The sequence below is a fragment of the Thamnophis sirtalis genome, unplaced genomic scaffold (genome assembly GCF_051295495.1).
Source record: "Thamnophis sirtalis isolate CommonGarterSnake01/CBP01778 unplaced genomic scaffold, rThaSir2_p1.2 scaffold_1, whole genome shotgun sequence".
Taxonomy (NCBI): domain Eukaryota; kingdom Metazoa; phylum Chordata; class Lepidosauria; order Squamata; family Natricidae; genus Thamnophis; species Thamnophis sirtalis.
In genome coordinates this window covers 73,316,894-73,331,884 of record NW_028261381.1, presented here as the reverse complement: position 1 = coordinate 73,331,884, position 14,991 = coordinate 73,316,894, and positions in this window count along the sequence as shown.

The window sequence follows — 14,991 nt, the reverse complement described above, 5'->3', positions numbered from 1 at the left end:
TAAAAGATATTGATTAGATGGGAGAAAATACAGATGCCCTTAAGATACGTTGCACCTTCTCATTCAATGACTGCAGCCCCATTGTTTGACTGATGTCCCTGAAAGGGCTAGTTTTTGCACATCAAAAGAAATGGTTTTGGCTCAAAGGAAAAACATGGTTTCCTAAACTTCAAAGGAGGCACAGGTGCCATGCTCAAATGCTAATATTGCCATTTATTAAAATGGCCATGATGATGCTTAAAATTCCATTTAACACATCGCCCATTTGGTTCTCAAATGAATAACAGTGTGCTGACCCATGGTAGTGTTTAGTATGCAAGTGAGCAATTAACATCTGAAATTGCATGGGGTTCATAGCTGGAGCATTTCTGTAGGGCAGGACCCAGAGAACAATAGCAACAATGGGTAGCACATATTGAAGGGAGCGCACCAAAGAAGATAATATCTCAAGCAGAGCCAGGGCAATCACAATTATTACCACAAACAATAAATACTTCATTCACCCCAATGTGTAATCCATGTTCCAAGTGAGGTTGTTTTTTTAAAAAATATTTCCCTGGGTGGGGTTTTTTTTTTTGTGAGGATAGGAACTATCTTAGCTAACTTATGTTGCTGGGTAATTAAGCTTTCATGAAACGTATGTCAACATTGATTAATATACATGTGGACACCCCCCTCCATGTTGCCCCCAGTAGCTGCTCTAAGACCTGCCTGTTTTGCAATACATTTTCCAGAGAAATTTCCATCCTGAAGTAGCTTACAGTTCTTTGAAGTGTCATGAACAAAAACTTCAAATGTAATAGATAAATTTGCAACAAGTTTATATAGTAAAAACCCTGTCTACCAAAGAAGAGGATTAAGCAAAATTGTATGATGTACCCACCAATTAGTACTAAAGAACACAAGAAAAAAATAGGAAGAGGGGTTGACTCAGCGCAGTTCCAACAAGTTTGATTTTGCAGGTCAGCATTTGTGATTGCATGAAGTTTGAGTTGGCAAGAGAGTTGCTCTCCCAGCTTATCCCACCCCACTTGCTGCATTAAAAAAAATTGCAAATAGAGCAAAAGTGCAACAGAAATCATGGTTGCTTAAAAGAAGTCCACAAAGTTTCATCAAGTTCCAAGAGTTGTGCAAAATCAGCAACAGTCCATTCCTAAGCCTGTGAATCCGGAACCTTTTTCCTTCCACACGTACAATATTTTGGAGTAGCCAACAATTTCTGGGTGATCCTCCCAGGTTGGATTGAGAGTCTTGTTATGGAACTTTTTAAGGCACAGGCAATCTCCCAGCTGGAATAGATGGATCTGGCACTCAGAGGAACTGATGCAGGAGAATATTTGTAGTGCAGAGTTGAAATGAAGGGTCCTTGGTGTTCTCTAAGCTTGGTTGTTTTCTTCTTGCAGACATTTCATTATCCAACCTAGGCAGTGGTGGGATTCAGCCAGTTTGCACCTATTTGGGAGAACTGGTTGTTAACTTTCTAAGCAGTTTGGAGAACCGGTTGTTGGAAGAAACTTCCTTTTGTTTTTGTTTTTCATTTTGCAGGGCTAATCCTGTAAGGAACGCAGGGAGGAAACATTCTGGTACTGTTTCTAGCCTAATCTTTATTGCCCTGCTTTACAGAAACTATTTCTCTGGTTAACCCTTATTACATTGCAATAGCTAAGGCGAAGTGCCCATTGATGTGAGTGACATTGAGTTGGCCACTCCCACCCAGTCACATGACCACCGAGCCCCGCCTACACAGCTGGTCATTAGGGCAGAGAACTGGTTGTTAAATTATTTGAATCCCACGACTGAAGCTACGTAACCTCATCAGTGCTGAGAGAGCACCAAGGACCCCTCAGGGGAATTGTGACCCCTACCGCAATTGCCTTCCAAAGCTCTCTGCTACTGCTGCTTCTGCAAGGATAGAAACTTTGGCATCCTCCTCACCCATAGACGTACTGAGAGGGCAGAGAGTCACCTCTCCTCTTTCTGAGTCCTTCTTACCCTAGAAAAAATTCTTGGGATTTTCCACATAAGCTCTAGAGTTGTGATGGCAAACCTATGGCACACGTGCCACAGGTGGCACGCGGAGCCATATCTGCTGGCACTTGAGCTGTTAGCTCCAGGGCACAGGCGCATGCCAGCCAGCTGATTTTTGGCCTTCCAGAGTGCTGGGGGAGGCCATTTTTGTCCTCCCCAGGCTTCAGGAAAGCTTCTGGAGCCTAGGGAGGGAAAAACATGGGCCCAATGGGCCTATCAGAAGTCTGGAAACAATCTGTTTCCAACTTCCAGAGGGCCTCCAGGGGGCTGGGGGAGGCTGTTTTTGCCCTCCCCAGGCTCTGGAGGTTTCCCTGAAGCCTAGGGAGGGCGAAAATGGCCTCTTCCGCCACCCCCGAAGAAATACCAAGCTGAGCTTGGAGGCGAGCAGTGCAGCACACATGGGGGAAATGGGGTGTGTATGTGTGCGCACATGCGCATGTGGGAGCGCACTATGCATTATGGGTGCTGGCATGCATGCATGCTATCGCTTGTGCACGCTCACATTTTTGGCACCCAACAACAAAAAGGATAGCCATCACTGCTCTAGAGGCAAGCCAGACTAGAATAGCTTGGGTATCACAATATGTTTCACATGTAGCTGCTGAGCCAAAAGACCAAAAAAAAAAAAAAAAAAAAAAAATGGCCACCCATTAGGAACCATTCAAATAAACACCAGAGAGACATTGCAAGTAGCAGTCCCAGAGTCTGAAAGAAACTTCTGATAAGCAGCAGAGAGGGAATTTGAAACAAGTGCAAAGACTGAAACACAAAGTTGTTGAGCAAGCCTGACCAGCAAAGTGATTGCCTTTAATGATATAAGGTAAAATGACCAGATTCTGACCCAGTTCTGGTGAACCGGTAGCGTAAATTTTGAGTAGTTCAGAGAACCGGAAACAGAGGTGGGTTCCTACCAGTTCGCACCTATTCAGTAGAACCGGTTCGTCAAATCTACCGAACCAGTTAGAAGAGGTTCCACCAGTGGACCCGGAAAGCAGGCCACACCTACAGAAGAGGTTCCAAAAATTTTTGAAACCCACCACTGACTGGCAAATACCATCTCTGGCTGGCTCTGCCCCCATCTATTCTCTGCCTCCCAAATCCCAGATGATTGGAGTCCCAGCTGATAGTCTGGGTCTTCTTCTGTTGTCCTGCACAGGAGAACAGAGCAGGAAAACAGGTTAATGGGGTGGGAAGGGAATGGGGATTTTATAGTATCCTTTCCCTGCCATGCCCACCAAGCCACACCACGCCACACCGCAGAACCGGTAGTAAAAATGTTTGAATCCCACTACTGGCTCCCAAGGAAGGTAACAAGGGTTCTTCCTAGCAGATTAAAAAAAAAACGCAGTCCCTCTTAAACAGACTCCCTCAACCACAAAAGACTTATCAGGAAAGAGTTCAAAGTCAGGAGTTTGTAAGGCCCCATAAGTTACGGTTTGAGATCAGAGGTTTTCTCTACCAGGTTTATGATCTGCAAAGAATTGTAGGTAAATTGTCTGTAGTCTTGGGAAGCAGTGGTGGCTTGGTGGTGCAGTGGTTAGAATGCAGTATTTCAGGCTAATTCTTCTGACTGCCACCAGGTTGATCCTGTTCAGCTCAAGATTGACTCAGCCTTCCATCCTTCCAAAGTCAGTAAAATGAGGACCCAGATTGTTGGGGGAAATATGCTGACTCTATGAACAGCGTAGAGAGGGCTGTAAATCACTGTGAAGTGGTATATAATCTAAGTGCTATTGCTATTGTGGGATTCAAAATTGTACATTGCTACAAAGTTAAGTTTGGAGCAGCTAGAAGCTCTTCTTCATAAGTGGCTAAACACTGATCCTTAAAGGCTGGAATTGGTCATTCCAGGGGAATGGCAGAAGCCTCACGTGGAACAAAATAGTCAATGTCTCAAGGGTGCTTTTTCTAAAAGGCAACTAGACTTCCTTGGGTTTTTTTCCTTTTGAAAACAATTTACTTCTCTTGAATATGCTTCTTGGCTAAGAAGTAAAATGTTTTCAAAGCAAAAAAAATCCAGTTCCTTTTTTGGAAAAAAGTACCTTTGGGAGAACTATGACCTGGATGATTGGGAATCTCCATAGACAAAACACTGTCTATGGAGACCAAATCTTTAGATATTTTGAACAAGGACAGTAGCAACCAAGGATCTCAAGCAACCTATTGACAATGAATGATAGGGTCTGTGGGTGTCTAGTGGGCCACAGGTCACTTTTTGCATATAAAGATTTTAGTAGGTTGCCAAAGGCTGGTATCCAAGGCTTACAGAAGCCTCAACTTCCAAGTAGGTCTCTCACTGGGTGCTTGGTAGAAGATAGTGGCAATTGAAAAATAGCATTTATCTTGGCAGGGAAAAGAGTGCACAGTAAGGCCCAGTGACTTAGGCTATGAAATGAAGGAGTCACGTCTTTGGAGTTCATCAGGTTTTAAAAATGAAAAAGTAAAGGACTGACCTCAGATTGATTCATGAACATCAATAATTTTTTAAAAATCTAGCTAATAGATGAGCCTTACGGTAAGCAAAGGTTTATGTTTAGGGGTTAGGGTTAGGGTTAGTGATGGTGAACCTATGGTGAACCAGCGCCCCAGCACGCATGTGCCCCGTTTCCTGCCAACCAGCCGGTTTTCAGGTCTCTGCTGCACATCCGTGGGGGGCGGGGTGCATGTGGGAGATGCACGTGCATGCGCAGGGGGTGGGGGTGCACATATGCATGAGGTCGTGCATGCATGGGTGGGGGCAGGATTCCTGCGGGGAGGTTGTGTACACATACACAAGGGAGTATGGGGAGCAGGGAGAACGTGCATATGCGTGGGGAGCATGGGAGTCACACGCGCATGCATGGGGCATGCAGGGGGGGCAAGCACACATTGCATTATGGGTGCAAATGCGCTTTCGGCACACAACAACAAAAAGGATAGCCATCACTGATTTGGGCTATCTAGGGTTCTGTAGATACTCGATTCCATCAACACCCTTCTTCCCCATTGAAATTATTTTTTTTAATCTTTATAATTTAAAATCAGTTTCCTCTGGGTGCACAGCCAGTAAGGAACAAGATGCTCTGTTATCAAGCACTTACCTGTAATCTTTATGCACAGATTGTGCTGAGATAAGGCTGATCTCTATCAAGAATGTTCAATAGGCAAGTTTACAGCTTTTAAAACAACTTCATAAGCTGTTCCTTCCCTTCCCACATACTCATCTGGCACAGTGTTGTGTGGTTCTTGCTGGCAGCTGCTGTATTACAGCCATAATTAGATGGAATTGGTCCCTGGCCTTAAACTCTGCTAGCCTTTTTTTTTTTTTTAAGAAAAAAAAAAACATGGCCTGGAAACAAAGTCATAGTTCTGTATGATGGTAATTCAACAGAAATCAATGTTTTGGTCTCAAAAATGCAAGGATAAGGCAATTGAAATCTGTAAAAATACTCAGTGAAATCTTTGCATAAACTCAAAGAATTAAATTGGTTGAGCATGAGACCTGAAAACAACTAGGAAATCTTGGGAAGTTATAAAACACAGTGTGTAAAGTATTGCAAAAGTCCTGAAAAAAAGGGGGAAGTGTGTCAGCCCCCCTAAATTTTGGGTGAAGGCATCTGCCCCCCTCTGTCTTTCCCCTCCTCCTCCATTTGCTCTGATCTTCAACCACGTAACAAGCAGGCAAGAAGATAGACATGGTGAGAGTATGAAGAGGGAGCTTGAGCCAACGTGAAGCTGAGGCAAATGGGAGAAAGACTTCAAAAAACGAAGACTAGATGGCAGAGAATCTGAACAACAGAAACCTCTTAACTTTCTTCTAACACGCATTCAACTTACACAAGTCACAATGTACAAAATATACACAAGACTCTCACACACCAGAATGAATGGTGGATGCAGATGTGGCCAGATCCTGCATTCACTTTCCAAACACTATTTTATTACTAGAGAGATTCAGCTTTTAATGAGACAGACTTGCATAAAGTTTAAACTTCCTCTCTGCACAGATCTACACTGTCAAATGCTTACCAAGAAAAAATACTGATACCTTCTTTCTATCACCATTAACACTGACAATGTAGCATCTCCCACCCATCCAGAAAACTCCGTACTGCCCTGCTTGTTCTTGCATACAGTCTGTCAATCTGTCCTCAGCAGGGAGGAAGAGATGCTTAATCCTGGTGTACAGGTGGGAAGGTTCATGTGAAGTTCAATCAAACCATTCAACAGGGAGACAGGCAAACAAAAACTAAAAAATATTGTTCTATTATTTATATATTAAGTAAACTAAAGGCTGATTATGCTGATTGTAATGGCACTGTGGTAGTATTTGTCTAGGTAATTCACACATACACAAACACACACACACACACTCACAAACCCCTGCTATGGCTTTAAGATTTTTATTTTATTTTTAGCACTAAGCTGTGCATGCTTAAAAGCCTTTCACATTTTGCATCATGAGTTTCAATAGTGTTCTAAACAGTGTTGTGAGGGTTTTTTTGTTCCTTGTTTGATTTTCTGGTATTTCTATGAATACCCAAATAGAGTTAACTTTGTTCTTGGCTAAATTACAGGGAGGAGCCTTGAGACAGTGTTATAATCGATTTCTGGATTGCAGGGATAAATGTCATCTGAAAGTTGGGTCCACCAGCCCATTTTCATTTCTTTTTTTAATTCTTCTCATCAAAAAAAAAAAAAAAAAAAAAAACTTTCAGAAGTTTCATTGTCAAGTTAAAAGTTCCCCTTTTTGACCAATTTTGTTTACCGTATTTATCTATAAATCTCTGCCAGTTTCTGTATGGCTTTTTTTCTTATTCCAATTTGAACCAGGAGCTTTCCACCGTCTCAAACTTGCAAGACTTTTTCTAAATCAGGTTGTTGTATGATTCTCCTAGGTAAACAGTCCAGCTGCTCCTGTGGCAGTGCTGTCCGCTTTCAATTGTGCTAGCTTTCCATGTTGTTTTTGTGATCTCAGAGTTGTAGTCTAGTTGATTTTCTCCCAAAGCAGGGAGACCCTGAGGCTTACCCCCACCTCACCATGTCCATAACGCTATTCCTTGAACCTTTGATCTGTCCAACTAGAACTGATCACAACTCCTTCTCCAATGGGAGAGGTGTCTGCAGGTGAGAGCATCTGCATGACAAAAGTCTTGAAGGCTACAGGACATCCACATCCTTTGGGAAGTAGGTAGGCATGGCAGAGCAAGGGAAAAGGCAATAGGCATCATATTTTGAACCATCATCTGGGCAATTTGTCACTCAATCATATCTACCCACTGAACTCAAAAGTCCAAATGACATATGTTACTTTACTGTGCACATAGCATTATGGTTTGGTTTTATGGTTTTATTATTTATAGGCCGCCCTTTTCCCTGAGGGGACTCAGGGCGGCTTACAATATATAGGGAGGGGAGTACAAGACAGTAAGACATAACAATACATAAGTAAAAATAGTACACAACATTCATCATTCGGGTGGGGACGGATTACGATCTTTATCCCCAGGCCTGACGCGATAGCCAGGTCTTGAGGGCTGTGCGGAAGGTCTGGACGGTGGTGAGGGTACGAATCTCCATGGGGAGATTGTTCCAAAGCATGATTATGTAATGGGGCCATAGCATGTGAAACAAATACACAATGGAATTTGAGTGATGTCATGCATGTGCTATAGATTAAGGCCCATTCTCCCAAATTATCATGATTTATATCATTCTTCATATGTGAATTGCTGCAAGTTTGATAAAATCTGTTAAGTGTAGGATTAATTTTTTAAAAAATTAAGACCATTTGTTTTGAAAAATATAGACAGTAGAAATACATTAATCTTGAACTTTATAGATTTTTTAATTTTTCTATTCCTCATTTAAGACAAAGACTTTAAATACATTATTAATTTCTCGGGACCAGAAAGAAATAGTAATTGTCCTGAGAACTAAAGAATCTAATGCATGTTCAGTTAGTATCAATTGAGCTTTGAATTCCTACTATTATCACTTGTTTTAACCCAAAAAATATATCAAAATAATGTGCTTTAATTGGTCCAGGGAAGCAAAAGATGCCCTTCTAACATTATTAGGGTTAGATGGGAAAATCGGCATAATTATTTTAAGGAGACATGTCTTTATTTTTTTCACCTGTTTGCGCAATTAAAGGAATTACATTGAAATTCAATTAAGTTTTAGTTGGCCTCACCCTGTTTTCTTAATGGTTACACCTCACAACAGCAATTTTGTGGAAGTGCTGCTGACAGTGCAAATACACCCACATGCACCAACAGCTTTCTTGCTTTTGTGGTACCTTATGACTGTTTGCCACGATGTAGAAAAGTCGCCACAATGTAGAAAAGATGTGGAGACTCTAGAAAGAGTGCAGAGAAGAGCAACAAAGATGATTAGGGGACTGGAGGCTAAAACATATGAAGAACGGTTGCAGGAACTGGATATGTCTAGTTTAATGAAAAGAAAGACCAGGGGAGACATGATAGCAGTGTTCCAATATCTCAGGGGTTGCCACAAAGAAAAGGGAGTCAAACTATTCTCCAAGGCACTTGAGGGTAGAACAAGAAGCAAGAAACTAATCAAGGAGAGAAGCAACTTAGAACCGAGGAGAAATTTCCTGACAGTTAGAACAATTAATCAGAGGAACAACTTGGCTTCAGAAATTGTGAATGCCGCAACACTGGAAGTCTTTAAGAAGATGTTGGATAGCCATTTGTCTGAAATGGTATAGGGTTTCCTGCCTAGGCAGAGGGTTGGACTAGAAGACCTCCAAGATCCCTTCCAACTCTGCTATTTATTGTATTGTATTGGTATCCGTGGAGGACCCCCAAGGGTTACCTCTTAACATGGTAAAATAATTCAGTAATTTCAGGGGTAAATGGGCAGCATAGATAGTTCTTGATGCCACCATTCATTTGAGGAACATTCAAAGTTATAAGCACTGAAAAAAGTGACTTTTGATCATTTATCACGCTTACAGTATGGTGTTGCAGCATCCCCATGGTCACATGATTTATATTTGGATGCTTGATAACACACATTTATGACAGTTGCAGTATCCCAGAATCATATGATCCCCTTTTGTGATCTTCTGACAAGCAAAGTCAATGGGGAATCCAGATTCACTTAACAACCATGTTATTAATTTAATAACTGCAGTGATCCACTTAACTATTGTGGCAAGAAAGGTTGTAAAATTCACTTAACTGTCTTGCTTATTAACAGAAACTTTGGAACAATTGTGGTCGTAAGTCAAGGACTACCTGTAATATTTTCTGTATCCTCCCCCCCCCTTTTTTTTTTAAAGTGTATAAGTCATTCAGTAAAGATTTGCCTGGAAGCAATGCTAGAGAAAAATTTACTCGCTTTCTAAACTATTTTTAATTTTGTGTACCTCCGTCAGGTGTCTCTTTATTTGCCCTCAATGCAATGCTATAACATCTGAGCATTGTCTTTTCTCATAAAAGAGTTGCTCTAGCTTTTGATTAATGATGAACTTACTAAGCTATCAACTAATAATCCAGTTTACCCCCACTCCACACAATGGGCTGGTAAATACCGGCTGAATCACTCTGCGTAAGGGGCAGTGTGACTGAGCGCTTTTGTTTGCCTGCTCAAGCAACATGCAATTATTAGAGCTTCCTTGTTGGCAAAAATCCAGTTGATACATGCAGCTCCAATGTTTCAGGGTTCAGTGGAATGTGTGCTTAACTGTTGCAAATATTGTGTGGGAAGTTAATAAAAAATAAGGCAAGGTTTGCTAAAACAGTTCTTAAAAATATGCAAGTTGGTAAATTTTCTGTTATAATGATCTACTGTTAAATAAACACTCTTGCTGTTCTTCAATTTTTTTCACATTTTGGGGTTTTTTGATGGAGGACACCTGCCTTCTTCATCTGCAAATATGCTAAACCAAATATGAACCTACATATTGTGATTGGTTAATTTATAAGTGGTAAATGAAGTGGCTGAATCAACATACCCGATTAATAAAATGAAAATTTAGTGTAGCATTGATATAGTGCCATGGACTATTTTGTCCTCTTCTGTTCATAAGCATCAAGTCCCAGTTGGCATTTTTAAGAAATACAGTATTAGCCCAAGCTGATGTTCACCAGTAAGTTGTGACAAGATATTTTGAGATCTTTTCGCCTTCTCCATCTTTCACATTTTTTAGATTTAGATTTTTAAAAACAAAATGGAAACTAGCATGTTGCAAAGTAAAGCACCAAGCTGGACTCAGAACTATTGCTAAATGGACTCGCAGATGCTGTAAGCAGCCAGCCCTTCATCGACTTCATCTGGTGCAGTTAACAGACCTTCTGGAAGCATCCAATATGTTCACCTCAGGAGAACTCTTTGGTTGTATCTCAAAGGTGCTTTTTCAAGAGGCAACTAACTGGACTTTCTTGTTTTTCTTTGAAAATGTTTTGCTTCTCATCCAAGAAGCTTCTTCAACTCTTGGTTGTATTTCACTACTAGAAAGGGAGGGAAGTCAAGGCCAAACAATGCTGCTGCTTCATCATCATTGTGGATTTGTGGTACTTGCTGCCTTTTAGAATTAAGACTTGCCCCATCTGTTACAACCTTCTGGGGCAGGGGTGAAATGCTACCGGTTCGGACCGGTTCACCTGAACCGGTAGCAAAAAATGCTACTGGTTCGGGCGAACCGGTATTTCCAAAGATCAGCTGGGTGACGATCAGCTGTGACACACAATTTATATTAGCTAGAATTATCAGATTTCTTGGTTTCTAGCTAATCTAAATTGTGTGGCATAGCGAATTTCCCCCCACCTCGCTGGCTTCGGAAGGATTCAAAATGTTCCTTTTTAGCACTGTGCGGGTACACCTCAGGCACTCATGCGCGCAAAGCACACACTTGGTAGTAGACTCACCGAACCCGTAGCAGACTTCACAGGATTTCACCATTGTTCTGGGGGCTCTTTGAAGAGCACTGCTGGCTAATGAGCTCTCACCATCTTTAATTTTTACCAATTGTATCAATCTGTACTGTGGGTGTTTTACCTGCTGATTGCTAGAGCCTCTAATCCAGTGTTTCTCAACCTTGGCAACTTGAAGATGTCTGGACTTCAACTCCCAGAATCCCCCAGCCAACGAATGCTGGGGGATTCTGGGAGTTGAAGTCCGGATATCTTCAAGTTGCCAAGGTTGAGAAACACTGCTCCAATCAATAACATAAATAACTTTCTTTCAATGTCTCAGAGTCTCATCTGGACTCCAAAAACAAAAGTGCTGGACGGCTGCACCCTAATACTTACACTTCTAACATAGAAGAATTTTGTGACTGGACATCCCTATTGTGGCAAAAGTTGTGTCCATAATACTCCTGTGGTGGTTTTAGGAAAATGCTAACATTTGGTTTTCAGGTCCCGTTAAGCATCATAAAAATCTGTAATTTTCCTGCAGTATGTCTTTTTATGCACTTTTTAAAGGTTAGGAACAAGTGTCATTAACTCAAATTGAGTTTGCATTTTCTTCAGTATTTACAAGGCAGAGGATATTTATTGGTTATCTGGAAGTGACCAGTGTGGGTTAATTGCTGTGTGTGTTTTGTTACTCATGAACCCTGGATTGTTTGTCCCATGCCTAGTTTCTAATGGTGGCAGGCAGGCAGGATATAAGAGAAGATAAAAACTTGCTTCATTCTACAAAGGGTGATTGATCTTGTTGCAGAAACAGGCAGACATGATTAGATTACTTTTAAAAGGAGCCTGCAGAGATGATTAACTTTGCTTGTGAAAAAAGACACGTATGTGCTCCACAGAGAAGAGATGGCTACTGTCACACAGGACTGTATAACTGTTTACTGGGAATACAATGAAAAACAGTCTGTTTTACTAGACTGAGCCCACGATTCCTCAGTCTCTCTTAACATTATAAAGGAAGTGCAACTAGCCTTTCTCATTCTGTTTTCCCAGTAGAAATAGCAGTAGACTTAGCAGTAGACTTATATACCGCTTCATAGGCCTCTCAGGCCTCTCTAAGCGGTTTACAGAGAGTCAGCATATTGCCCCCAACAATCTGGGTCCTCATTTTACCCACCTCGGAAGGATGGAAGGCTGAGTCAACCCTGAGCCGGTGAGATTTGAACCGCTGACCTGCTGATCTAGCAGTAGCCTGCAGTGCTGCTTTTAACCACTGTGCCACAAATCACATGGATCTGATAGGTAGTTCCCAAAAAGGGATATTCAGCCAGGAATCGAAGAAGCAAGAGGGCCTTTGAGAGTGTGCAGCCTGCATGCCCTCACTCTGAGCAGGCGCAACTGTTCCCATCAATCATACCAGAAAGTTTTTCACAGAAAGGAATCTATGGATGACCATTTGAAGGAATATAACTGCTCCAAAAAAGACAGAAGATGTCTTTATGAGACTACTACTGGATAAAAGAAGGTATGTGTGTTTGTGTGTGTGTGTCAGAGAGAGAGAGGGGGAGGAAAGAGGGAGGGAGAGATATTTTATAGTATCCAATACCACTAGGTGGCACCCACTGGCAATTTTTTAAGGTTTAGCTAAATTGTCAGGATTTTGGCCATTTAAGTACTGTATATATTTTTGAATTTTTTTCTCCTTGCTTGCAAATTTTGCTGACCTCTCTTATAAAGAACCATACGTTTGGTTTATGATGAAGTCAATGATTATTTCTTGTATTGTAATCTAATCCAATTTCCCAAGTTTTTAAATGCAACTCCAATATATTCTTTTTTAAAAGCGGAGAGGAGAGCCATTCTGCACAACACAATATGTCGACAGGCAACTATTCGTATTCTTGATCCCATCTTCCTAAAAGATTGGCTGAATGATGTATGCAACCTATAGGTAACTACCAATATACTTTGGCGAAGACTGCTAGCTTTGTGGGCTAAATGGGTTTGGTGCATGCTTAAAAGCTTCTTATTCCTGCTGCTTGAATGCAATGAATACAGGTGGTCCTTGACTTAAAACAGTTTATTTAATGACTGTTACAATGGTGCTGAAAAAAGTGACTTATGACCGTTTTTCACCTTTGCAGCATCCCCATGGTCATGTGATCAAAATTCAGATGCTCGGCAACTGATTCATACTTGTGACTGTTGCTGGGTCCCAAGATCAAGTGCTCACCTTTTGCAACCGTTTGACAAGCAAAGTCAATGAGGAAATCCAGATTCACTGAACAACCATTTTACTAACTTAAGAACTGCCGTGAGTCACTTAACAACTGCAGCAAGAAATGTTGTAAAATGGAGCAAAATTCATTTAACAACTTAACAACAGAAATTTTGGGCTCAATTGTGGTTGTAAGTTGAGAACTTCCTACATTACATACTTCATATGTGTTATCTGAAACAGGGCAATGCTACAAATGAGAGTTCTCCAAGTTCACTGCAATCCCTACCTTGGCCTGATGCAACTTGAATCTATTATCTAAAAGGAGATTCTTGTTGGGAAATATCCCAGGCCTCCAGCAGTCGTCTGTATGACTAGAGAGAATCTCTCTAGAACCATCTGCAAGCACAGAATGTAGAAACCTTTCCACTGCAGCAAATGTACAACAAGAGGATGGCAGTCGTGTTCTTCACAATCCTTGCTACAAATTACAAGAGACACCTTTGCAAACATTTTCCAATATTTTATTACAATCTCAATCCAGAAAATATCATTAGTTCATGAGATATATATACATTCTTACATGGAACGCCCTCCCCCCACTTTTTAAGCAGGTAAATCATATTTCATATACATGATATACTGTACATCAAACATTAAAAAATAAATTCAAGGATTCCAAGGCTATTTGTGTTCCCCCAGACAGTCCCCCAGGCTTTCATGCATACATTTATTTTTCTTGGTCATACATCAGCCGTCAGCAACAAAATACATACAAACCCTCCAAAATGTACTGGCCTAGTAACAGAGATTGGCAAGAAATGCTACCAGGAATTACTTTCTTAGTTCAGTAATCTGCAGTTATTAAGAGTGTGGGCTGCCATTTCAAAACATGGCACTATCTTTGTCTATTGTCAGTGAGACATGATTAGGTTACACAGAACACCGCTCAGTAATATGCATGGGTTTTTAGTTGGTTCCATTAATGCAACTCCCCTGTGCTACTGTCATAATGCTGTTTAGTATTTAGAAGTAAATTGAGTTTGCAAGTTAAGATGATAGTAAAATGTTAATTACTGAGTTAAGTGCAATAATGTCACCACCCCCCATGCTAATCTGTGTTGCAGTCTTCATTTAGAAGTGGTAACATGAACACCACTTGCCTTTAAAAATGTAAGCACTTAAAAGAAAAAGGAAAGTCCAGAAGGTTTTTTTTCTTTTTTAAAAAAATTGTTGAAAGTGTCTCAACTTGAAAAAAAATTAGCTCATTTTTACGGAAATACAATCGGTTTATAGAAAGTATTAAATGCTAAGTTCTGAATTGTACAAAAATGGCACACAAGTTCAGAAACAAATAATGATTTGATTCTCTGTCCAAAACTGATTGTTAGCCTACTTGGGAAGAGCACTTTAAAAAAATATTAAGGATTTTCCTGCCTGGATAACGACCTCAAAAATGGTTGTACTGGCATGGGTGGTATATCTGGAGAATAATCTGGCTCATTGAGTGTTCCACTAAAGATCACTTTAGCTATTCCACAAATTAATCGAAGTTCAACATATCCACATCAGTATTTATATAACTTCTCAGTCTATTCTTAGAGTGGTCAAAACCAACCAACAAAGGAAGAAGCTATTGAAAGCAGCCAGAAAGTAATAATCATAGAACAACATATGTAATTTTGGGCAGTGGCCATCTCACAGATTTGTCTGAGCATGCACATGGCCTCTTTTCTTTCCTTACACCATGTCCAAATTGTATTATAAAGCTAAGTTGCTCCTGGGAATGAAAGGGAAGAGTATATTTTCCTTGCTTTTGTTGCTTCTTTCAGATTTCCCCTTCCTTGTGTGCTTTAAAATCCTCAAATCAGGTTCCAA